This window comes from Lissotriton vulgaris, chromosome 6 (genome assembly GCF_964263255.1).
Source record: "Lissotriton vulgaris chromosome 6, aLisVul1.2, whole genome shotgun sequence".
In the NCBI taxonomy this organism is placed as follows: domain Eukaryota; kingdom Metazoa; phylum Chordata; class Amphibia; order Caudata; family Salamandridae; genus Lissotriton; species Lissotriton vulgaris.
Window position 1 is genome coordinate 1,119,604,641 of NC_141694.1, and position 25,675 is coordinate 1,119,630,315.

At 49.9% G+C, this 25,675-nt stretch overlaps 1 protein-coding gene across 3 annotated transcripts in view; it reads right to left on the reverse strand.

The window, feature by feature from the left end:
- AHCTF1 (AT-hook containing transcription factor 1) overlaps window positions 1-25,675 on the reverse strand; it is a 1,100,496-nt gene that overhangs the window by 395,619 nt on the left and 679,202 nt on the right. The window lies entirely within an intron of this gene.

The window sequence follows — 25,675 nt, forward strand, 5'->3', positions numbered from 1 at the left end:
ACTGCAACTAATCCGGAAAAATGACCATCTTTAAGGAGTTCGGAGTCGAGACAGTAATGCCTGGTGAACTTGTGGACCAAACCGCATTGTGGCTAAGAAAATGTCCTACATGTTAACATCCTGAGAACACTGAGAAAGCAGCTTTTGGCTTGGAGAATTGGCTCTGAGGCCCTCGGAGTGGAGAATCCTTCTTGGCAATGGAGCAGCAGATCTTGATGTAAAGAGCGATCTGTAGGAGAGTAGGGTCTGCAATCCTATGATCACCCCAGATTTTTTGCTTTTTGCTTCACTGGTTTACGACTTCTGTGGCTGTGGGCCTGCCAATCAGACCCACAGCCTTGCTGTTCTCTCACTAAATTGACACGTGTACCTTAGGTGCATTATCCAATTGGTACTGGGACACCTTATCAGACCCTGTAACTCAGGGCATAGGTGTACCCAGGGCCTACCAGGGGCTGAAGCATGTATTATGACACCCCTGGATGGCCATCTAAATCTGACACAACTGGCTGCACGACAGCTGGGGCAAGGTGGTGTAATCACCCTTTGCTTTAGATATAGTATACCTATATCTAACCCTAAAATGGACACACAGATTCCTATCAGTCACTCCTATGGCAGGCCTTGACAATCCTGAAGGCAGAGTGCTTGGAATCGTGTGAGATGGTGCTCTGGCATGAGCTGAGCCCGTTTGCAGCTTGCGGAACCAAGTCCTAATAGCTGTTCCGTGATAACGCATGCTATCTTTGGTATCGCTTTATCAAAACATGTCGAGTAAGGTGTCATACGAATTGGAATACTAACCCCTCGCCAATTCTGGCGACAGGGTTAGCATTCCACCCTTCTAGAGGGACACGACATGTATGTAACTGTGAACATCGGTTAAAGTTAACTCGAGCCTCAACATCACAAAATGGATGCTGCCACCACAGACACAAGTCTGACCCCCTGCAGCTGGGAGTCCTTCCAGCGAGGGGAGCTTGGACAAAGGGTTTCCTGTCAGGGGCGGTGCTAGCACCATCCCAGACAGGGTTTTGTGTATCCTGGGTAGGCAGGGCTTTACAGGAAGGTGACTGCAAGTGGCACCCCGGTGCTCACTATGCATCTGCCGGCTAGAACCAGTTCCAGGGGCACACCAGCTCCTGGCCTGGGGAAAGTCCGGCATGGGAGAGGGGTGTAACCACCCCCCTTCCTGGTCCCACCCCTAGGGCAGGACCTAGTCGCGTACCCACCCCTTTCTTTAGGATAAAGGCAGGAGCGGGGACCCTTCCAAATTAGATCATCTTTGAATCAAGAAACTACTTTCTACGAAAGGAACTTCTTCTCAAGATTTCTCCCTTGTGGCTAAGGAGTAGTCACCCTGCATCCGCAGGCACCATCTAAGAACACTGCGGTTTGCTGCACGTCCTTCCTCCGGAATCCGACTGACCAGCACGACGAGACCCGGCTTCCCTGGCACCTCTGACCTCTACCTACCTCTACAGCTAAGCTGAGAACCGTAGGTGCGACGAGACCTCGAGGGACCGGCCATCATCAGAACTGCACGACTTCTATCCAGCACGACCGCCGAGGGATCCTCTGGTGAGTGCTTTGGGGTCCGAGAAGCCCCGACCCTGAGCAGCTCCAGCACCGAAGTCCAGCCCCCCAGCATCCACGAGATCTGCGTGGGGCCCTTCTGCTTTTTGCTGCTCACCGCGTTGTCTGGCTACTAGCCCGCTGGCTTGTGGCCTTCCCGACGACGACAGACGACATCACCACTGCTAGTCTGGTTGCTCCAGACTGGCCCTTGCTCCCTTCCAAAAGAGGAGCACCCCGGACCCTCCTGGTCCACTCCAGACGCCATTTTAGGTCCACCGCGTGGGTTTGAATTTGCCAAGACTTGTTGCCCCAATCCTGGGTCCAGCGACGTCGACAGCATCAACCATCGTGGGACAGCTCGCACCTCCATCCTGGTCGCCGACAACGCCTCCTGGTCCGTGAGACTGCAGAGCCCAGCGTCGCCCACTCACCTGGTCGAGGTGACTTCGCCCGGTGCCATCCTGGTGCCCACACAATCACTGGCTAGTGATTAAGAACTTGGTCCTCTCTGCTTTCAGGTGTCATCCATCTTCGATCCAGGCTTGGATCACTTCGAACTTCAACACTGGTCGCCTGCCAGCAACTTCTTTCTTCAGGCTCCATAGACTGCAACGAGGATTCCCGACGTCTTTTCAGACCTATGCAGCCGCAGCCCCTGGGCTAGGTAACTTCGGCATTTCGGTGCCCCAGCATAGCCTCACTATCAAAGGGTCCAGATCCTTTTTCGTTTTCAGCCTAACTAGTCGGATTCGTCAGATATCCTTAACTTTGCTTTTACTAGCCTCCATAGACTTTGTCCCGCATTCCGCGTGAGAGTGCAAACTCTGAACCCGAGTCCCCTAGGCCTCCTACTAGTAATCTGAAGGTTCAGTAAAGTAGTCCTAGCGATTCCAAAGCCTATTAGTCCAGTACTTACCTGCTAGTAATTTCGCATTCCACTTTTGTAGTATATGGTCTTCCGTGCCCCTCGGGCATTTGTGTAAATTGTGCAACTTAAAGTATTTTCGTAAGAGTTTTGTTGTGTGCTTAGTACCCTGTCCTCATAAAGAGTACAGGGCTGTTGTGATCTAAATAAATACACTGTTTATTTTCATAACACTTGTGTGGTGTCCTTTCACTTGGTGTTCAAGGGGTATATGTGATGGTATAACAGCTGGCTTAACACGCCCTCTAGAGTTTAGCCCGAAGACTGCTCGTATCCATGCTACTAGGATAGCTGGTCTATAAGGTTGACTTACAACCAATCATCAATAGGGGTTGTTTGGACTGATACAAAGTGCTCACTAGAATAGTGAACATTATATATCAGGCTAACTTCTCACATTGGTGAGCAGCGGTTGGGATTTGAGCTTGCTGTTGTTTTACCACACGTATCCTAAGAATATCATTGTGAAAGATCACATAAGTTAAGGTACATATAACTTAGCTTAGAAAACTGAGTTCTACTGAACCAGTTGTAGTTCAACAAGGCTTAGCACACCTTGACTACAACTCTTAGCAAGGGATCAGTAGGCAAACAAATAGTGTAGGTAGGTGCATCACTTACACCACACTAGAAGCATGTCTAACCACGGAGAGTCTTCAGAGACCCCTCTTGTGGTTGTGGACCCTCCACAGGTCCCTTCCAGATATGCTGCTCTTAGCTTCCAGGAGATGAGACAAATCTGTACATCCAGGAAGCTAAAACAGGGTTCTAACCCTACCATTCCTTTTCTGATTGGTCTCTTAGAGACTTATGATGCTAGGAGGGCTGCTAACACAGATCCTTCTCATCCAGATGGGAATATGCCCCCCTTAGAGGGAACCCTTGGTGACCCTGACCGCCACCTCCAGGCAGCAGATGATGCTGAGGGGGAGGAGGAAGATGAGTTATCAGGGGATGAGGCAGAAAAAGGTCAGGTAGAAGTCAGTAGACTCACTAGGAACAACTTAAGTAGGCATGAGAATGGATTTGGGGGACCCCCAGGGCCACTCTCAGGCAGACTTAACATTGGGAATGGACGAGATAGGTCTCTATCTAGAGGTTCTAACAGATCCATTCGAACAAATGGCTCTCAGACCTCTTCTCATAGAGGGATGTCATCCCCTAAGAGAAGGGAGCATGAAGCTAAAATGAGGGAAGCCAATCTGAGGATTGAAAGGGAAGAACTTGCCCTGGCCAAAGAGAGGCTTGCCTTTGCTAGAGAGCAAAAGTTAAGTGGGTTAGATCTCACTGGTGGCAGCATTCTCCCAAGAGAAAAAGACAGGAGTTTAGATACTAGACACCTGAGTAAGATAGTGCCCCCCTTTAAACAAGGGGATGATATCCACAAATGGATAACTGCTTTGGAGAGGGCCTGCACTGTCCAGTGCGTCCCCCAGAGTCAGTGGGCAGCTGTCTTGTGGCTCTCCTTTGAAGGTAAAGGTAGAGATAAGCTCCTCACTACTAGAGCTGAGGATGCTAACAATTACCAAGTCCTGAAGAGTACACTGATTGATGGGTTTGGCCTAACCACTGAGCAGTACAGGTTGCTGTTCAGGGATACCCAGAAAACTCAGTCTCAGGACTGGTCTGACTTTGTAGATTGTGCCACTAAGGCTTTGGAGGGCTGGTTGCTGGGCAGTAAGGTTACTGATTATACAGGATTGTACAATCTGATCATGAGGGAACAGATTTTAAACAATTGTCAGAACCAGTTGTTGCATCAGCACCTTGTTGACTCAGATCTGACCTCTCCCCAAGAATTGGGAAAGAAGGCAGACAGATGGGTCAGTACAAGGGTTAAGCAGAACCAGGGCCAGAACCAGGGTGGTCAGAAGAAAGCAGACCAGAAGGGTAAAGATACTAAAGGTGAACAAAATGACCAGAAGTCTTCAACAGGTCCCCAACAATCCAAAGAGGGTGGGGGTCAGGCTTCCCAGAAGAAGAAGACTCAAGAAGGCCAGTCTAAAAGGTGGTGCCAATACTGTAAAAGTAAAACTCACTGGTTTAGTGAGTGCACCAAGAAAGGAGGGCAAACTCCTGCCACTGCAGCCCCTAAGGCAACTGCACCCCTAGTACAGTCAGCAGTGGCAGTGCACCTCCCAAGGGATTAGTTGGGTTAACCTTGGGTTCTGAGGGGTATGACAACTTAGTTGGCACACTCACTCAGGCTGTCCTTGTCTGTACAGGGGATGTGGATATATCCCCTGATGTCAGTCCCAATACTTTGGGCAAATACAGGCAGACACCTTTGATAAGTGTCAAAATGGCTCAGGCCTATAGGGACACTTGTGCCAGAATCACCATGGTGACACCTAACTTTGTGGACCCTGGACAGATCATGCCAGGTACAGATTTCCTGGTGACCAATGCCAGCAACGTCACTACCAGTCATAGTATGGCGATTGTTGCTTTCTCCTGGGGAGGGGTAAATGGCCAAAAGAAGGTTGTAGTTAGTTCAGACCTCCCAGTGGATTGTTTGTTGGGCAATGATTTGGAGTCATCACAATGGTCAGAAGTGGAGCAGAGGACTCACATGGAGATGTTAGGCTTGCCAGCACATGTGCTTGCTGTGACTAGGTCACAGGCCAGAAAATGCCCCACTGAACAGGTGCTGGATCCTGGAACAATGGACCAGACACCTTCCAAGAAGAAGAGCAGTAGGGTTAAGGCATTGCCTTCCCCCTTGCCCCAGGTTGAGGATCAAGTCTCAGAGGAGGCTGACCTACAGGAATTGAGGGAAACTGAGCCTAAAGAATTTGAACTTGATCAAGTTGAATTTCTGGGCTCAGGGGGACCCTCAAGAGAAGACCTGGGGAAGGAACAATTAGACTGCCCTTCCCTTGAACCCCTCAGACAGCAGGCTGCTGCTGAGGCTGCAGGGAACGCCACAGGTACCCACAAGGTATACTGGGATGATGGACTCCTGTACACTGAGGCAAGAGACCCCAAACCTGGTGCAAACAGGAGGCTGGTTATCCCCCTTGTCTCAGAGAGGTTTCCTTCTTACCTTGGCCCATGAGATTCCCTTAGCAGGACACTTAGGCCAGACAAAGACTTGGGACAGGCTTGTCTCACACTTTCACTGGCCTCACATGAATGGAGGTACCAGGGAGTTTTGTCGCTCCTGTGTCACTTGCCAAGCCAGTGGTAAGTCAGGTGGCACAACAAAGGCCCCCCTTATACCAATGCCTGTGGTGGGGGTACCCTTTGAAAAAGTGGGGATTGACATTGTTGGTCCAATGGAACCCCAGACAGCATCAGGGCACAAGTTTATACTGGTGGTAGTGGATCATGCCACCAGGTATCCTGAAGCTATTCCACTTAGGACCACTATAGCACCTGTAGTGGCAAGAGCCCTAGTTGGAGTGTTCTCCAGAGTGGACTTCCCTAAGGAGGTTGTCTCTGACAGAGGTGCAAACTTCATGTCAAGCTATTTAACTGCTATGTGGAAGGAATGTGGTGTCAACTACAAGTTCACTACACCCTATCATCCACAATGCAATGGGCTTGTTGAAAGGTTCAACAGGACCCTAAAAGGGATGATTCATGGACTACCTGAAAAGCTCAGGCGTAGATGGGATGTCCTGATTCCCTGCCTTTTGTTTGCTTACAGAGAGGTCCCACAGAAGGGGGTTGGCTTCAGCCCTTTTGAACTTCTGTATGGGCATCTTGTGAGAGGACCCCTGTGTTTGGTGAAGGAAGGATGGGAGAGACCTCTCAAAAAGCCTGCAACCAGCATAGTGGACTATGTACTTGGTCTCCGCTCCAGGATGGCCGAGTATATGGAAAAGGCATCTGAAAACCTTAAGGCCAGCCAAGAACTCCAAAAAGCTTGGCATGACCAAAAGGCTGTCCTGACTGTGTATCAGCCTGGACAGAAGGTGTGGGTGTTGGAGCCAGTGGCCCCAGCAGCACTCAAAGACAAATGGTCTGAGCCCCACACAATCATAGAGCAAAAGGGAGAGGTCACCTACCTGGTGGACCTTGGAACTCCCAGGAGCCCCCACAGGGTGCTCCATGTAAACAGGCTCAAAGCATATGTCGACAGGAAGGACATGAGCTTGCTCATGGCCACAGATGAGGGACAGGAGGAAGAGAGTGACCCTCTACCAGACCTGCTCACTCAGAATCCTGATGATGGATCAGTGGATGGTGTTGTCTTTTGTGGCAGCCTCTCTGACCATCACCAGAAGGATTGTAAACAGGTTCTTCAATCCTTCAGGCATATGTTCTCTCTGACACCCAGTCAAACCAATTGGTGTACCCATGAGGTTGACACTGGGGACAGCCTGCCAGTCAAGAGTAAAATCTACAGGCAGCCTGATCATGTTAGAGACTGCATCACAACTGAAGTGCAGAAAATATTGGAGCTGGGAGTCATTGAGCCCTCAGATAGCCCTTCGGCTAGTCCAGTAGTTCTAGTGCCAAAGCCTCACACCCAGGGTGGTAAGAAAGAGATGAGGTTTTGCGTAGACTACAGAGGCCTCAATGCAGTCACTAAGACTGATGCCCACCCAATACCAAGGGCAGATGAGCTTATAGATGGATTGGCTTCTGCCAACTACCTAGGTACATTTGACCTGACAGCTGGGTATTGGCAAATCAGGTTAGGTGAGGATGCCAAGCCCAAGACAGCATTTTCAACCCCTGGTGGACATTATCAATTTGTGGTAATGCCCTTTGGTCTGAAAAATGCACCTGCCACCTTCCAAAGGCTGGTGAATCAAGTTCTCACTGGGCTGGATGACTTCTGTGCAGCATATCTAGATGATAAAGCTGTCTTTAGTTCCACCTGGGAGGATCACCTGGTCCACCTGAGGAAAGTGTTAGAGGCACTGCAAGCAGCAGGTCTCACTATCAAGGCCACAAAGTGCCAGATAGCGCAGACACAGGTTGTATACTTGGGCCACCTTGTAGGTGGAGGCCAAGTTCAGCCACTGGAGAGCAAGATACAGTCCATCAGGGACTGGGCTCCTCCAACCACCCAGACTCAGGTTCGAGCTTTCTTGGGCCTGACTGGTTATTACAGAAAGTTTGTCAGGAATTATGGATCAATTGTGACTCCACTTAATGAACTGACAAGTAAAAAGGTGCCAAAGAAAGTTCAGTGGACAGCAGGCTGTCAAAAAGCATTTGATGACCTAAAGCAGGCCATGTGCACAGCACCTATCCTAAAGAGTCCAGACTACTCCAAACCATCCATTGTCCAAACAGATGCTTCTGAGTTGGGTGTGGGAGCTGTTCTATCTCAACTGAATTTTGATGGTCATGACCAGCCCATTGCTTTTATAAGCAGAAGGCTGACCCCCAGAGAGAAAAATTGGTCAGCTATTGAGAGGGAGGCCTTTGCTGGGGTTTGGGCCCTGAAGAAACTAAGGCCATACTTGTTTGGCACTCATTTCAAGATTCAAACCGACCATAAGCCCCTCTTGTGGCTAAATCAGATGAAGGGTGAAAACCCCAAACTGCTTAGGTGGTCCATTTCCCTACAGGGGATGGATTTTACAGTGGAGCATAGACCTGGCACTGATCATGGCAATGCAGATGGGCTCTCCAGGTATTTCCACTTAGAGCAAGAAGACTCACCTGGTCAAGGTTAGTTTATTGTCCCAAAGTTTGGGGGGGGAGGGGGGTCATATAGGAGAGTAGGGTCTGCAATCCTATGATCACCCCAGATTTTTTGCTTTTTGCTTCACTGGTTTACGACTTCTCTGGCTGTGGGCCTGCCATTCAGACCCACAGCCTTGCTGTTCTCTCACTAAATTGACACGTGTACCTTAGGTGCATTATCCAATTGGTACTGGGCCACCTTATCTGACCCTGTAACTCAGGGCATAGGTGTACCCGGGCCTACCAGGGGCTGAAGCATGTATTATGACACCCCTGGATGGCCATCTAAATCTGACACAACTGGCTGCACGACAGCTGGGGCAAGGTGGTGTAATCACCCTTTGCTTTAGATATAGTATACCTATATCTAACCCTAAAATGGACACACAGATTCCTATCAGTCACTCCTATGGCAGGCCTTGACAATCCTGAAGGCAGAGTGCTTGGAATCGTGTGAAATGGTGCTCTGGCATGAGCTGAGCCCGTTTGCAGCTTGCGGAACCAAGTCCTAATAGCTGTTCCATGATAATGCATACCATATACCCTTAAGTGCATTATAATCCTCGCGGTTAAATGCTATCTTTGGTATCGCTTTATCAAAACATGTCGAGTAAGGTGTCATACGAATTGGAATACTAACCCCTCGCCAATTCTGGCGACGGGGTTAGCATTCCACCCTTCTAGAGGGACACGACATGTATGTAACTGTGAACCCCGGTTAAAGTTAAACGAAGCCTCAGCATCACAAAATGGATGCTGCCACCACAGACACAAGTCTGACCCCCTGCAGCTGGGAGTCCTTCCAGCGAGGGGAGCTTGGACAAAGGGTTTCTTGTCAGGGGCGGTGCTAGCACCATCCCAGACAGGGTTTTGTGTATCCTGGGTAGGCAGGGCTTTACAGGAAGGTGACTGCAAGTGGCACCCCGGTGCTCACTATGCATCTGCCGGCTAGAACCAGTTCCAGGGGCACACCAGCCCCTGGCCTGGGGAAAGTCCGACATGGGAGAGGGGTGTTACCACCCCCCTTCCTGGTCCCACCCCTAGGGCAGGACCTAGTCACGTACCCACCCCTTTCTTTAGGATAAAGGCACGAGCGGGGACCCTTCCAAATTAGATCATCTTTGAATCAAGAAACTACTTTCTAAGAAAAGGAACTCTCGACTTCTTCTCAAGATTTCTCCCTTGTGGCTAAGGAGTAGTCACCCTGCATCCGCAGGCACCATCTAAGAACACTGCGGTTTGCTGCACGTCCTTCCTCCGGAATCCGACTGACCAGCACAATTAGACCCGGCTCCCCTGGCACCTCTGACCTCTACCTACCTCTACAGCTAAGCTGAGAACCATAGGTGCGACGAGACCTCGAGGGACCGGCCATCATCAGAACTGCACCACTTCTATCCAGCACGACCGCCGAGGGATCCTCTGGTGAGTGCTTTGGGGTCCGAGAAGCCCCGACCCTGAGCAGCTCCAGCACCGAAGTCCAGCCCCCCCAGCATCCACGAGATCTGCGTGGGGCCCTTCTGCTTTTTGCTGCTCACTGCGTTGTCTGGCTACTAGCCCGCTGGCTTGTGGCCTTCCCGACGACGACAGACTACATCACCACTGCTAGTCTGGTTGCTCCAGACTGGCCCTTGCTCCCTTCCAAAAGAGGAGCACCCCGGACCCTCCTGGTCCACTCCAGACGCCATTTTAGGTCCACCGCGTGGGCTTGAATTTGCCAAGACTTGTTGCCCCAATCCTGGGTCCATCGACGTCGACAGCATCGACCATCGTGGGACAGCTCGCACCTCCATCCTGGTCGCCGCCAACGCCTCCTGGTCCGTGAGACTGCAGAGCCCAGCGTCGCCCACTCACCTGGTCGAGGTGACTACCATCCGGTGCCATCCTGGTGCCCATCTGATCACTGGCTAGTGGTTAAGAACTTGATCCCCTCTGCTTTCAGGTGTCCTCCATCTTCGATCCAGGCTTGGATCCACCGAACAATCTTCACTGGTCGCCTGCCAGCAACTCCTTCTTTCAGGCTCCTGGTTTGTCAACGAGGATTACCAACGTCTTTTCAGACCTATGCAGCCGCAGCTCCTGGGCTAGGTAACTTCGGCATTTGGGTGCCCCAGCATAGCCTCACTATCCAAGGGTCCAGATCCACTTTCGTTTTCAACCTACCTAGTCGGGTTCGCCCGAGAACACTAACTTTGCTTTTACTAGCCTCCATAGACTTTGTCCCGCATCCCGCGTGAGAGTGCACACTCTGCACCCGAGTCCCCTAGGCCTCCCACTAGTAATCTGAAGGTTCAGTAACGTAGTCCTAGCGACTCCAAAGCCTATTAGTCCAGTACTTACCTGCTAGTAATTTCGCATTCCACTTTCATAGTATATGGTTTTTCGTGCCCCTCGGGCATTTGTGTAAATTGTGCAACTTGAAGTATTTTCGTAAGAGTTTTGTTGTGTGCTTAGTACCCTGTCCTCATAAAGAGTACAGGGCTGTTGTGATCTAAATAAATACACTGTTTATTTTCATAACACTTGTGTGGTGTCCTTTCACTTGGTGTTCAAGGGGTATATGTGATGGTATAACAGCTGGCTTAACACGCCCTCTAGAGTTTAGCCCGAAGACTGCTCCTATCCATGCTACTAGGATAGCTGGTCTATAAGGTTGACTTACAACCAATCATCAATAGGGGTTGTTTAGACTGCTACAAAGTGCTCACTAGAATAGTGAACATTATATATCAGGCCAACTTCTCACACGATCCAGTAGGAAAAGGTCTAGTTATGAACTACCTTGCCCTTCACAAAGCCACTTTATGAGAAAGTACACAGGACCTGCTTGACGCACAAGTTACTACTTGTGTAACGATATATCTGTAAGAGACATTAGTTAGTGATAGATTCCTTATCTTAGAATATCCCCAGGAGTCAGACTGGATCCGGTAAGTTTTGCTAGCAGTACCCCTAGGCGTCAGTAGGTGGCGTCGTGCGGCTCTGCGCCCGTCGCTGGCTTCGTATGCGACGAGATGATGTAACGGATACTACTTAGGCGCCATCCATGCGCTCTGACGTCAGTTCTGTACACCAATTTCCGCACCAGGAACACAGAGCCATGCAAGAAACGGACCACTGGTGCCATGAAACTAGGGCCCTGAAAAAGATGTCCTTAATCCTAGTAATCAGTTCGCAGAACGGGGAGGATGGGTGGAGCGGTAAGGAATCTGTCTGCTTGGTAAACGTTTGCAGCGAGGCCCACGTAGCTTCCTGACAAATCTCCTGCAAGAGAATGCAGCGTCCCAAGGCAGTAGTTGCTGCAGTTGAAATGGTGGAATTGGCACGCAGCCCCACAGGAGGCTCCTTCTTAGCAAACGAGTAACAGGCCTTGATGCAGAGAATGACCCACCAAGATGGTCCGTTTGCGCACAGCCCAACCTTTTTTGGCACCCATGAAGCCAACAAAGAGCTGGTCATCCACCCGGAACGGGTGTGTGCGGCTCAGGTAGAAGGAGAGCGCACACTTTGGGTCCAGACGGTGAAGCCTCTCTTCCTCTTTGTAAGGATGCAGAGGCAGAAAGAAGGTGGGCAAAGTGATGGTCTGCCCAATGTGGAAGGGCGTGACAACCTTTGGCAAGAAAGAAGGACGGGTCCTCAGAACCACCTTGTTCGTATGAACGGAAAGGAGGTTTAGAAGAAAGAGCCTGGAGCTCACTCACTCTTCTGGCAGAGGTGAAAGCTGTGAGAAGTTGGCCTGATATATGATGTTCACTAGTTCTAGTGACCACCTTGTATCAGTCCAAACAACCCTTATGGTGATTGGTTGTAAGTCAACCTTATAGACCAGCTATCCTAGTGGTAGCATGGACAAAGCAGTCTTAGGCTAAACTCTTTTGGCATGTGAAGCCAGCTGTATTACCATATGTAACCCCCTTGAACACCAAGTGAAAGGACACCACACAGGATATATATTCAAAATATATATGTATTTATTACTACAAATAGTCCCCTGAACTCTTTATGAGCACAGAAGCAAACATTAAAACAATTCAATTGATAAGTATACAAAAGTGGCACAAATATGGATAGGCCCCTAAAACCATATACTAAAGAAGTGGTATAAGTACCACGAATCGAAAGGAAGTAAGGCCTAGGGCCTTGGGAATCGCTGGGGCTATGCTGTGCCAACGCAAGTTAGGAACTAGGAGGCCCACAGGATCTGGTTTGCAGTGCGCAAAGTTAGAAGCAGTTCACATTGAAATCAATCGATGTGTAAAAGTTGAAAAGGTGAAGGTAGGAAGTCTTCCAGTCAGTCTAGAACTTAACCCTTTGGAATCTGGACACTAGGAGTGTTAAACTACTCGGGGGCACCGGAGTGCCAGCGTTACCTCACCCACAGGAAGCGGGTGCAGTAGAGCCAAAGTGTGTTGGGATTCTGCAGGAGTTCGGATGGAGCCTTGGAGTGTTGATGCTGCAGGCGACCTGATGTGAAGAGTTCCGGTGGATCCAAGGGTGGATCTGAAGTGGTGAAGACCTGAAAGCAGAGGGGACAATGTTCACAGTCACTAGCCAGTGACCGGCGTGGAACCAGGAAGGAACCAGGCGTTGTCGGGTGCCAACAGGTGATGTCGTGAAGCTTGTCTCTTCAGCAGCGTGGACTAGGCGACGACCAGGAGTCACTCACGAGCTGTCCCACGTAGGCTCTAGTTGATGGCGGTGTCGGCTTCTTGATCGGAGCAAACAGGCCTTGGCTAATGCAAGCCACGCAGGAAACAGAGAAGGCTTCTCACTCTAACCAGCAAGGTCACAGGGAATGCTGCTTTTAGGAGCAGCAAGTGCCAGTCTGGAGCAACCAGCCTAGCGATGGAAAGTTGTTGTTTGGTCGCCAAAATGGCCACTAGCCAACGGACTAGTAACCGAATAGGAGCGTCGAGTGGAACAAAGCAAAAGGGCCCCACACATATCTCGTGAGAGCTGGAGAGCTGGTCCTTGGTGCAAATGTAACTCGATGGTGGGGCTTCTCAAGGCCCCAAGCACCTCGATGAGGGTGCCTCAGGTGCTGTGCAGTAAGCTTCTTGTGGACTTTTCAAGAGGTCCGGTACCATGTCTCAGGTAGCCTCCACTTGTCTCAGCTTTGCAGGGGCTGTGGATCGGGCTGTTAGATGTCTGGTTCTGGTCAGGCTCTGGGCTCGGGCTCTGGCGGGAGGCGGCGGCAAAGCAGTCGTTGATCGCTGGATGATGCCTGTATTCACAGGGTGGCTACTCCTTGGCCACAAGGGAGATTCTTCAGTCTTCTGAGTAGCAGAACGTCGAAGGTCCAGAGTTTCTTCTTATGTAGTCGAATTTCAGGGTAATCTGCCGTCTTGGGACTCAGCTCCTACTTTTAAACCAATTCTAGGGGCTGGACTACCTAATAGGTCCCTCCTATGGGTGGGACCAGGAAGGGGGGTGGTTACACCCCCTTTCCTTTGTCCAGTTTCGCTCCAGAGCTGGGGCTGGAGTGACCCAGCACCGGTTTGAACTGGCCTATGCACGGGGACACCTTGTGTGCCCCGGGCATGTCTGATTCTATTCAGCCCTACCTAACCAGATACACAAAATCCTGTCTGGGGCGGTGCTAGCACCTCCCAAGGCAGGAAACCCTTTGTCCAAGCCTCCCTCGCTGGAAGGACTCCCAGCAGCAGGAGGTCAGACTTGTGTCTGTGGTGGCAGCATCCATTTTGTGATGCTGAGGCTCTGTTTAACTTTAACCGGGGTTCAGGTTCTGTACATGCCGTGTCCCTCTAGAAGGGTGGAATGCTACCCCAGTCGCCAGAATGGCGAGGGGGTAGTATTCCAATTCGTATGACACCTTACTCGACATGTTTTGATAATGTCAAACCAGAGTTAGCATTTAACCGCGAGGTTCATAATGCACTTACGAGTATATGGTATGACGCTATCAGGAAACAGCTAAAGGCATAAATTTAGAGAGAGAACAGCAGGCTGTGGGTCTGATTCGCAGGCCCACAGCCACATTAAGTCGAAAACCAGTGAAGCAAAAATCAAAAATCTGGGGGGACCATAGGATAGCAGACCCTACTCTCCTACAATAGCTACCAGGAAAGCCGTCTTGAGAGTGAGAAGACGCAAAGGACAATTATGAAGGGGCTCGAAGGGAGCGCACATCAGATATGTCAAGACAAGGTTTAAGTCCCTTTGAAGCATGATGAATGGCATGAGAGGAAAAGTGTGCATAATGCCTTTAAGAAAACAGTTAACAACCGGGGACTTAAAAAGAGGGCTGATCTGGAAGCAGTAGAAAGGTGGAGATGGTCGAAAGATAACCTTTGACAGTGCCCAGAGCAGAGCCCTGCTGGGCTAAAAAAAGAAGGAACAAAAGGACCTCGTAAAGAGGGGCAGAAACGGGATCCACATCCTTTGCTGTGCACCATGCCACAAACTTGTTCCACCTGCAGTTGGATACAGTTTTTGTGGAGGGACGCCAGGCTGCCAGAATTACATCACAGACTTCGGGAGGAAGATCGAAAGCTGTCAACTGTTACCGCTCAATCTCCATGCATGGAGGTGGAGGCTGGGCAGGTTCGGGTGGAGGACCATCCCCTGCTGCCGCAACAGAAGATCCTTCCAAAGAGGCAGTCGGATCTGGGGATCGATCGCCATGCTGAGTAGCTCGGGATACCGGTATCTTCGTACCCAATCCGGTGCCACAAGAATGACTTGGGCCTGGTCGCGCCAAATCTTCTTCAGCACTCTGGGCAGACGTGGTATAGACGGAAAGGCGTACAATAAACTGCAACTCCACTCTTGTCGAAAAGCGTCTCAGAGCGAGTGCCGCCTTGGAAATTCCAACATGCAGAACTGATGACATTGCGCGTTGTCTTTGGTGGCGAATAGATCTAACCAAGGCTGTCCCCACTGCAGAAAGAGGCCATGCGCCATGTCAGAGTTCAGACGCTGTTCTTGAACCATCAAGCACCAGCGGCTGAGTTCGTCCGCCCTCGTCAGAGAACCTGCCAGGTGTTGAACCACCAAAGAAATGCCTCGATGTACCAGCCATGCCTAGAGGCGCAGAGCCTCCTGACATAGGGTACAGGACCCCACCTCGTCCTGTTTGTTGCAGTACAACATGGTGGTGGTGTTGTCTTTGAACACCTGCACCACACTTCCCCGGACAGAGGGAATGAATGCCTGCAGTGCAAGTCGGATCGCCCGAAGCTCCAACAGGTTGATATGGAGTCGGGACTCCGCCGGAGACCAGAGGCCTCTGATCTGCGCCTCTCCCAAGTGGCCACCCAATCCCAGGAGAGACATATCCGTCACTAATGTATCCTCCGGTTGGGGAAGGGAGAGGGATCTGCCATTGACCCAATCGCGATTCCTGAGCGACCACTTTAATTGTTGTGCAGTGCCCTCCGAGATCTGGACGTGATCGGACAGGTTGCCCTGATGCTGTGCCCACTGGAACTTCAGGTCCCACTGCAGGGCCCGCATGTGCAATCTGGCATGTTGTACTAGCAGGATGCAGGAGGCCATCAGGCCCAGGAGCCGAAGGGTCATCCTGATCGAAACCTGGGATTGAGGCTGAAAGATCGGAATCATAGCCTGAATATCCCAGACTCGCTGTTCGGGAGGATAAACCCAAAACCGCGTCCAACCCAGAACCGCTCCGATGAAAGGGAGCGTCTGAGAAGGACTCAGGTGCGACTTCGGCACGTTGATGGAAACCCCCAGCAAACGCAGGTCGGCCGGCTGTCGTCTGGAGGTGGGTGACAACTGCCAGGGGCGAGCCAGCCTTCAACAACCAGTCGTCGAGGTAGGGGAAGACTGACATCCCTGACCTGCACAGATGGTGGGCTGGCAGGACTGGAATGTGAAAATAGGCGTCCTACAAGTCCAACGCTACCATCCAGTCTCCAGGGTCGAGGGCAGCCAAGACCTGAGCCAGAGTCAACATCTTGAACTTCTCCTTCCGAAGGAAGCGATTGACGTTCCTGAGGTCCAAGATGGACCACAAGCCCCCCTTGTCTTTCTTGGGGACCAAAAAGTAGTGGGAATAATAACCACTTCACACTTTTGTCCAGAAACACGCACAATGGCCCCCTTGGCCAAGAGGGGCATGACTTCCTGCTGGAGAAGTGCAAAGTGATCCTCCGAAATGCAGTGGAACCGAGGTGGCATGGCCGGGGGTGGGGGTCAGGGTAGATTCGAAGGAGAGGGAGTAACCTCTCCGGACAAGTGGCAGCACCCACCTGTCGGAAGTGACAGAACGCCAAGGGGGAAGGTGATGACGAATCCTGCCACCCACTGGATTGGGGTGCGCCACGAAGCTCAGACTAGGAAGGATTTGAGGCGGATGTCGCGGAGGTGGACTGGCCCTAACGCCGGCCCCTGAAGCCGCCATGGCGGCCTCCACGCTCACGGCGACGCTGAGTTTGGTCTCCGCAGGTTTGTGAATGAACGAGCAGGCAGGGGGGCGACCCTTCCCTGGCCATGAAAGGAGTGAAAAGTAGACGTGGCCGGGCGCAGAGGCAGAAAGGCCTAAAGACTTGGCTATAGCTCGAGTGTCCTTAAAACGCTCCAGCGCACTGTTGGCCTTATCACCAAACAGGCGAGTGCTATCAAACGGCATGTCCATGAACAAGCTCTGGACATCCGGGGAGAACCCAGTAGATCTCAATCAGGCGTGACGACAAACTGCCACAATAATTGAAATCGCCCTACCGAGAGAGTCTGCGGTATCTAAGCCACAACGAATGGCGAATGTAGCCGCGTCCTTACCCTCGGCCACAGCCTCGGACAGCACATCCTGGACCGCTTCAGAACACTGAGGCAACAACTCAGCAACAGTATCCCACACCGCATGGGAATAGCGGCCCAATAGACATGCAGTGTTCACCGAATGCAGCCCCAAGCTGGTCGACGAGAACAACCGCTTGCCAAACTGCTCCCGCTTCTTAGAGTCCTTATCCAGTGGAGCCGGGGGAAAGGCACTCTGGGACGTCGAAGCTTGAATGACCAGGCTCTCAGGCGTAGCATGAGTGGTCAGAAAGGCAGGATCACTCGGCACTGGGAGATGATGCCTGGCGACGTTCTTATCCACAGGCGCCCCTCTGGCCAGCCGCGACCAAGTGCCCAACAAGACATCAGTGAGGGCGTCATTAAACGGCAGCAGTGGCTACGATGAAGTGGACGCCGACTGGAGCACTTCAGTGAGGAGATTAGTTTTCAGGGCTACCGTAGGGAAATCAAGGTTACGGACCTCAGCTGCCCGGCGGAGAACCACCGTATACGAGGCACCTTCCTCCATAGTGGACGGGGAGAGACAAACTCCGGGTCAGTAGAGACGTTGAGACCGCTGGCCTCTTCCAAGTCGTAAGCCCAATTCTGCTCAGAGTCGCACTGACGGGCAAGTGGGTCCTCAGACCCCTCCCATTCATCCTCAGCCTTCGCCGTATGCGGCGCAGACCGCGGCGTGGCAGGGACCGGGAGAGGAACACATGGCGTCAGGAACTGCGCGGGCTGGGGCCGAACCGGCGCCATCTCCCAATTCGGATCCCAGGCGGGGACAAAACCGTCCGGGAACCGGGAAGAGGCAGAACCAAAGACATCCACTGCGGAGCCGAGGGCGGCTCTGAGGCCGGAGTTGGCAAGCTAGGACCTCTTGGCGCTGGGGGCGAATGCGCAGGATCGGTGGAATCGACGGCTCAGCAGGATCCTGGCACGGGACCGCAGGGCCCAAAGGCGCACCGGCGGGAGCCTGAGGCCTAAACAGGCGGTCCATGGCAGCAAGAAACTCTTGCACCTTTGAGGGAGTCGCCAATGGACCCGGGTAAGGCAGGTAGGCTGCGGGACTCCCAGGCTCCAAAGGAGCCGCAGGGGCGGAACCCCGGTCCCCCTCGTCCGCATCAGAGGTTGAAGACTTGGAGCCCGAGAAGCGGTGATGTTGGCCCCGCAAGCGTTCACGAGAACGGCCCCTGGACCATGAATGGCGCTGGGATGAGTGCCTAACTTCAAGCAGCTTCCGGCGCCGCTCCCTCAAGGTCTTCGGGCCATGGCCCGACTGTCTAGACAGGACAGGGAGACGTGGTCGTGCTCCAGGCAGTAGTCAGACGTCGTGGGGTCCGCCACCGACATATTGCAACGGCATATGCATCAGAGCAGACCAACAGGAGACAAAACGTCCCAAAAACGATAGTCAAAAAGTGACTAGGGTACGTGCTCTAACCGGATCTGTGCTTACTGGCGCGGAAAAAGAATGAACTGACGTCAGCGTGCATGGGTGGTGCCTAAGTAGTATCCGTGACGTCATCTCGGCGCATAGGACGCCGGCGCCGGACGCGTAGCCGCTCAACGCCACCTTCCGACACGCAGGGGTACTGCTAGCAAAGCTTTCCGGATCTTGTCTGACGCCTGGGGATATTCTAAGGTAAGGAATCTATCACTAATGTGTCTCTTTCAGATAGGAAAAATGAGGGTGGAGAAAGTCTGAGGCTTGTTAAAACACCAAGATGAGGACATGGCAATCAGGAAAACAAACTCAACAGTGAGAAGCTTCAAAGGGCTAGTATGCAATGGCTCAAAAGGTGAACTGGTCAGAAAAGAGAGCACCAGATTATGGTCTCGTCTTAGCATGACAAACAGCAAATGTGTGCTGAAGGAGAAGACAAGGTAAAGAGAGTTGGGACCCTTAAAAAAAAAAAAGCGGCTTCAACACAGATGGCTGATCCGGCAAACAAAAGCCGCAGGAGTTGGGCTGTGATGACTGGTGCCTCCAGAGAGGTTCCGTAATATCCCATGAACTTATGGTATTGTGAGTGAAATTGGCCTGTCAGGGAAATCAATCCAAAGGGCTAGGGTGTTCACCCGCCCTTATTTAAAGTGCTCCGAGGCTGATCCTGCCTTTTTTGCAGGAATGTCAGCTTAAATAAAAGGTATGTCAACAACACTTGCTGCAACATCACAGAATCCAGTGAAGCGAATCTAAGTACGAGGATGGATGACAACCATGGACCACACCACCATGTTCACCATATCCAAGGGAGGATGCAGGATTTCTATGACCTCATCCCACTCATCATGTACAGGAAAATGGTGACAAAAGTGGTCAGAAAGATTAGAGATTACCAATTGCACCATAAGCCACAGGGCATGAGACTAGCAAGCCAGAAAACATTTCACTTTAATGGTTTGAAGGGAAGGTCTCCCAGAAGAGAAAAAAGGCTTCACCTGAGTGTCGATCCTTTTTGACTCCCTATCAGAAATGGGGGGTTAAGGTTCTGTTCTGAGGTGGCAGAAGCCTTTGCAACAAGACTTTCTGGGGATGGGTGAGCAGTCAATAACTTCTGGTCACACTGTGCCAGACAATAGTGATGGACAATTCAGCAATCCACCATAGAATCAGAACATGGTATGCTCCAAGCAACTAAGAAGGGGTCCATCAAAATGTTGTTGAATGGACACAAGGGCTCTACATTAGAGATGAATGACTGCAACATTTGCTTGTTTTCATCCACAAGTAAGGCAATTCTAGAACTTAAGCAGTCCTGTGCAAAAGGTCTGCAAAGGAGGCTACCTCTTTAGTGCAAGACACTGAAAAACACTCTAGGTCAACCTCAGGGGATGTAGCTTAGCCATTGGTACTCTGCAAAGCCAAATAGTCACTTGCATCAGTGGCAGCTGCAATAAGGAAGAGGATTGGCTACCTCGCCGTTACCATCATGGGTGTAGTATGTCCAGGATGTGGATGTTGTCAGAATCTCTGCCAAAGTGCTCCCAAATATTATCAAAATCCTCATCATGAGGCGAAGTATCTGTAAGGGAGATTCTTCCTCAACCATAAATGCCTTGCATTTAGACCTGCATGGAATGCCCTTTATCTTTGGAGAGGTTGTGTCTTTCTATAAAGGACTCAGTTGGTGCCAGAGGTCTCTACGACAGATTTCGCACCAACGAAAAAAGTAGAGCAACTGGCAAGGCCTTCAGCATTCGATGATGTGTTGTTGCTGCCAGAAAAGCATCAGAAGTAGGCAGAGCAGGATCAACAGAAATAGGAGATTGACTTACCACTAAAAGCCCAGACAGTGGCATTGATAGCTCCCACAGGGCCCAAAGGTGTTCCAATGGAAGCCAGAACAAAGTGGAAAAAATGTGGTGCAAGATGTTCTTGGAGCAAGGTCAGCACCAGATGCCTGAAACTCCAGAAAGTGAATTGGGAGGCCCAGTTTCAGAGCCGCCAAAGAGTATGGCTACAGCTGCATTTCTGCCCAAACAGGCTAGGAGGAAAATGTTAAAGCTGGAGTATGGGAGTGACACAGTCAACCTATAGACCTCAGTCTTGAGAGAAAGTGCATTCAAAAAGCAGAAGTATCCTTCTTGTGGTGGTTTTTTTCATTAAATTGATCACTTAAAAAAATAACCTTCAAAGACAAGCTGGAATAGGAAACGGAGCTGGACCTGAAACGGAGCTGGACCTCAAACAAAGTCAGGACCAACAATTTCATGAGCCAACAACATGAAGAGCTCTACCATCATACTCCATGATGGCCGTGGCTGTAAGGCAGCTGCATTGTTTACATACAACACAAAGTTATATTTGGGCCAAAAGGACCACAAACCGACACTGTGGGGAATCCAAGAGCAGCATCTGTTGATTGCAGAAATAACATAATTCAAACTCTGAAATCTTTGAGGAAGACAATACAAAACAATTAAAATTTCACAGGAAAATCCTTCTGAGACCAACTTTGGATCAATGTTGAAAGGTAGACAAAAAAGGAGATGGAGCCAGTGTACTAGGGTAGTGTCGCCTATAGCTCTATGACAGCATGTCTGGGGAGGAATTATGGAGTTCTGTAGCACCACCTGTTGAAGCAACGCAGCTCTTTAAGCTTTTAGAAGACAATCAGCAACCTGAAGGGGACACAAGAGAGGAGGAATATGCAGACAGAAATCTATCAGTAGCACATGATTTCTTCAAAGGGTGTACTGTGATTATTAGCATACATAGCAGAACAGGGAAAGATTTGAATTTACAAGTTATTTCATCCCTCCACATATCATTGTCCTGGTACACATCTGCTCTTTGTGTGCTCTGTTAAAACAATGTTAAAATGATGTTGCTTTTGCTATAACCAAAAGTTACTTACCTTGGGTAATGCCTTACTTGGCAGACTGTCTAGCCACAGATTCCTTACCTTGGTATATTTCCCAGGAGTCAGACCGGTAATATGTGGGATAATTAGCAATGCATGATGAGGGCACAAAGTATAGATACCTTATGGCACTAGATATAGTTACTTGTGCTATTTTCAACTGGTGAATTTCAGGGGTTTTGAACAGTTAAAGCAGCATATTTTAACTGACATTTTCACTTAACTATAATGTTACTTTAACCTTTGTTTTTTCCTGACAATATGTATATATATATATATATATTACCTACTGGCGGTCGCCAGTAGGTAGTTATAGTTAGGATTTTTTTCAATGTTAAATCTCAAAATTCTATTTGGAATAACTTTGGCGCCGGTTGACGAATCTGACTGAAAATTTCCTCAAAATGGCCCCGCGGCGTTCCGGTCCTTCCCTGAAAGTTTGGGGGGGATTTGTCAAGCGGGGCCGAGATAAAAGGGGGGTCCCAAAACGCGTTTTCCCATGTTAATTTCCATAGGGCGGTCGATTTCAGTTTTAGCCGAACGGCTGAATGGATTTCCACCAAACTTGGCAAAATTGTATGGACTGGTAGCCCGATGTGCCTTTGCTATGTCTCAAGATATGTGCTCCAGTGGATTTTGAGTAATTTAGGTTCAAAAAAATATATATATCTATAGGCGCGCTCCGGGGAGCGCACCAGGCGCGACACGCGACTTGCGCGCGGAAAGCGGATTGGCTCACGGGTGTCTGTAAACATTCGAAACAGTCCTGAGCGGCCGCCATCTTGTGTCTCGGTAGGATCGAGACACAAGAGGTGACATAAAAAAAGGGAGCAGGGTAGACCCCCTCCTGACCCCCTAGGTTTGATGTGGGGGCTAAAATAGGGCCCCCCGGGCATTTAAAAAAAAATTTTTTTTTTCAATTTGCGCGGGGGGAGCGAAGCACGGGGAAAATCCAGGGCCGTATTTATGAAGGCCTTGCGACAGTTTTGCGCCGCCTGTGCGTCACTTTTTGTGACGCACCAGCGGTGTAAAAAAATGCGCCTCATTGCACTATATTTAAAAAGTGACGCATCTAGGTAGATGGGTCACTTTTTAAAACCCAACGCGCCACATTATACCTGCGTCAGGTACAATGTATGCAGAGGGGGCGTTCCCCCGCAAAAAGCTTCGTAATAGTGACGCAGTGAAATCTATGAGATTTCACTGCGTCACTTTTAGGATGCTGTTGCGTCAAAATCTTGCGCCTGCCTCACAGCAGGCGTAAGACTGGCGCAAGACCTTTCACATGGTGCTTTCCCCATGTGAAAGGACGCATTACTGGAGTTGCGTCACTTTTGTGACGCACTCCAGCAATGCGTCACTTTTGCGTTTACAGATACGTCAGAAATACTGACGTATCTGTAACTCCTTGCGAAATCCAGGGCCTTATTTATGAAGGCCTTGCGACAGTTTTGCGCCGCCTGTGCGTCACTTTTTGCGACGCACCAGCGGTGTAAAAAAATGCGCCTCGTTGCGCTATATTTATAAAGTGACGAATCTAGGTAGATGGGTCACTTTTTAAAACCCTGCGCCACATTATACCTGCGTCAGGTATAATGTATGCAGAGGGGGCGTTCCCCCGCAAAAAGCTTCGTAATAGTGACGCAGTGAAATCTATGAGATTTCACTGCGTCACTTTTAGGATGCTGTTGCGTCAAAATCTTGCGCCTGCCTCACAGCAGGCGCAATACTGACGCAAGACCTTTCACATGGTGCTTTCCCCATGTGAAAGGACGCATTACTGGAGTTGCGTCACTTTTGTGACGCACTCCAGCAATGCGTCACTTTTGTGTTTACAGATACGTCAGAAATACTGACATATCTGTAACTCCTTGCGAAATCCAGGGCCTTATTTATGAAGGCCTTGCGACAGTTTTGCGCCGCCAGTGCGTCACTTTTTGTGTCGCACCAGCGGTGTAAAAAAATGCGCCTCGTTGCGCTATATTTAAAAAGTGACGCATCTAGGTAGATGGGTCACTTTTTAAAACCCTGCGCCACATTATACCTGCGTCAGGTATAATGTATGCAGAGGGGGCGTTCCCCCGCAAAAAGCTTCGTAATAGTGACGCAGTGAAATCTATGAGATTTCACTGCGTCACTTTTAGGATGCTGTTGCGTCAAAATCTTGCGCCTGCCTCACAGCAGGCGTAAGACTGACGCAAGACCTTTCACATGGTGCTTTCCCCATGTGAAAGGACGCATTACTGGAGTTGCGTCACTTTTGTGACGCACTCCAGCAATGCGTCACTTTTGTGTTTACAGATACGTCAGAAATACGGACGTATCTAACTCCTTGCGACATGATTCGTCATACATTAAATATGACACATCTGGAATGTCGTAAGGAGTGCGCACAGAAAAGTGACGCATCGCTGTTTTCACGCAGCGATGCGTCACTTTTCAGAAATGAGGCCTCCAGTTTATTCACTGTCACCTTTACGACCCTTTCTTGCGTCAATACGTCCCTTTTGCATACATTACACCTGACGTAGGAATAATGTGGCGCAGGGGCTTACAAAGTGATGCAACTACCTAGATGTGTCACTTTGTAAATATGACTGAATAAGGTGCATTTTTTACAGCACTGGTGCGTCACAAAAAGTAACGCATCGGTGGCGTTAAAGTGACGCATGGCCTCATAAATGAGTCCTTCAGTCTTCTACTCATGCGTCATATTAAATTTATGACGTATTATGTTGGAAGTTCTTTTAGATACGTTAGTATTTCAGACGTATCTGTAAGCGCAAAAGTGAAGCATTGCTGGAGTGTGTCACAAAAATGAAGCAACTCCAGCAATGTATCCTTTCACATGGGGCCAATCCCCATGTGAAAGGGCCTGCACGACTGCTGTGAAACAGGCGTAAGATTTGGACGCAACAGCGTCATAAAAGTGACGCAGTGATATCTCATAGATTTCACTGCGTCATCTCTACGTCCCTTTCTTGCGTCAATACGTCCCTTTTGCATACATTACACGTGACGTAGGAATAATGTGGCGCAGGGGCTTACAAAGTGACGCATCTACCTAGATGCGCCACTTTGTAAATATGAATAAATAAGGTGCTTTTTTTACTGGACTGATGCGTCACAAAAAGTGACGCTCTGGTGGTGTTAAGGTGACGTTTGGCTTCATAAATGAAGCCTTCAGCCTTCAACTCCAGCAATGCATCTTTTCTTACCCTTCCACACCCCCGTTCCTTTTCAACATTTTCTTTGAATATCAACATTCCCTATATTCACTCTTCTTCTCCTTACTTTTCTTCCCAACATTCACCTTCTTTCAGTCCCCCTACTTCACTTCCTTTCTCCTCTCATACCTTTCTGTTCTTTCTTACTCATTTTCCTTTCCATTATCAATGCACTCCATTTCACTTACTCTTTTTCATTTTTTAAAGAATATAGCTCTTTGATGAGAATTGGAGGTAGATCTGAAAAGAACTTTTTGTTTTCTTATTTTTTCAAAACAGGAACAAAAACAGGGAATGGAAACTGCTCAACAGGAGCAAAAAGAACAAAAAAAATTAGGGGTGGAAAGGGCAGCAATGGTTTTCCAATGCTCGAACCATGAGCTGTACACTTTGTTCTCCAAAGGTAAGGAGTTGAGTGCAGTATCTGCATCTGAGGGCACCATGGTTAAAAGCAGGTTGAATATTTGGCACGAGCTCCTGCGATTGCCCTCTCCCAGAAGTAGTTGCTCCTCCGGTGGATGTAGAGGCCCCATCACTGGGAACCTCTTGTGCCAGAGCCCTGACACTTTCCCGGGCAAAATTCTGGGGGTGCTTCCTCTCCACATGCCGGATCATCGTGAAGTTTCCAAATGAGTATTTTTTTAAGGGGTTACCCCGTGACAGGACTTCTTTGCAGATCCTGCACTCCACTTTTGGAGCATTCACCTTTTTTTGGTTAGGTGGTATTTTAAAAAATTTGTTCCTTCACCTTTCGTTGAGGAGGCTCTTCATTGATGAATTCAGGTTCTTCATCACTGCTGGATTCTCTGGCAGCTATGGTAAACCAAGAAAGATCCAGGAGCAAAAAACAGGTCTTTCAGTCACAAAAGTGAAAGAAGAAGTGAAGGAAATGGGTGGGGATTTCATTCTTTGTAAAAACAAACTGTTAGCAACCAATGAAAAGTGTTATTTTAGGGTCACATGACTTGACGCGCTGACGCTGCGCGCACCGGAGTGCTTCCGGGGCGCATACGCGGCGCGAACGTAGGGGCTTCCGGGGGCGCATACGCGGCGCGAACGTAGTCGCTTCCGGGGGCGCATACGCGACGCGAACGTAGGCGCTTCCGGGGGCGCTTACGTTGCGCGCCGAAGTGACATCATAGTTTTACGGAAATGCAAAA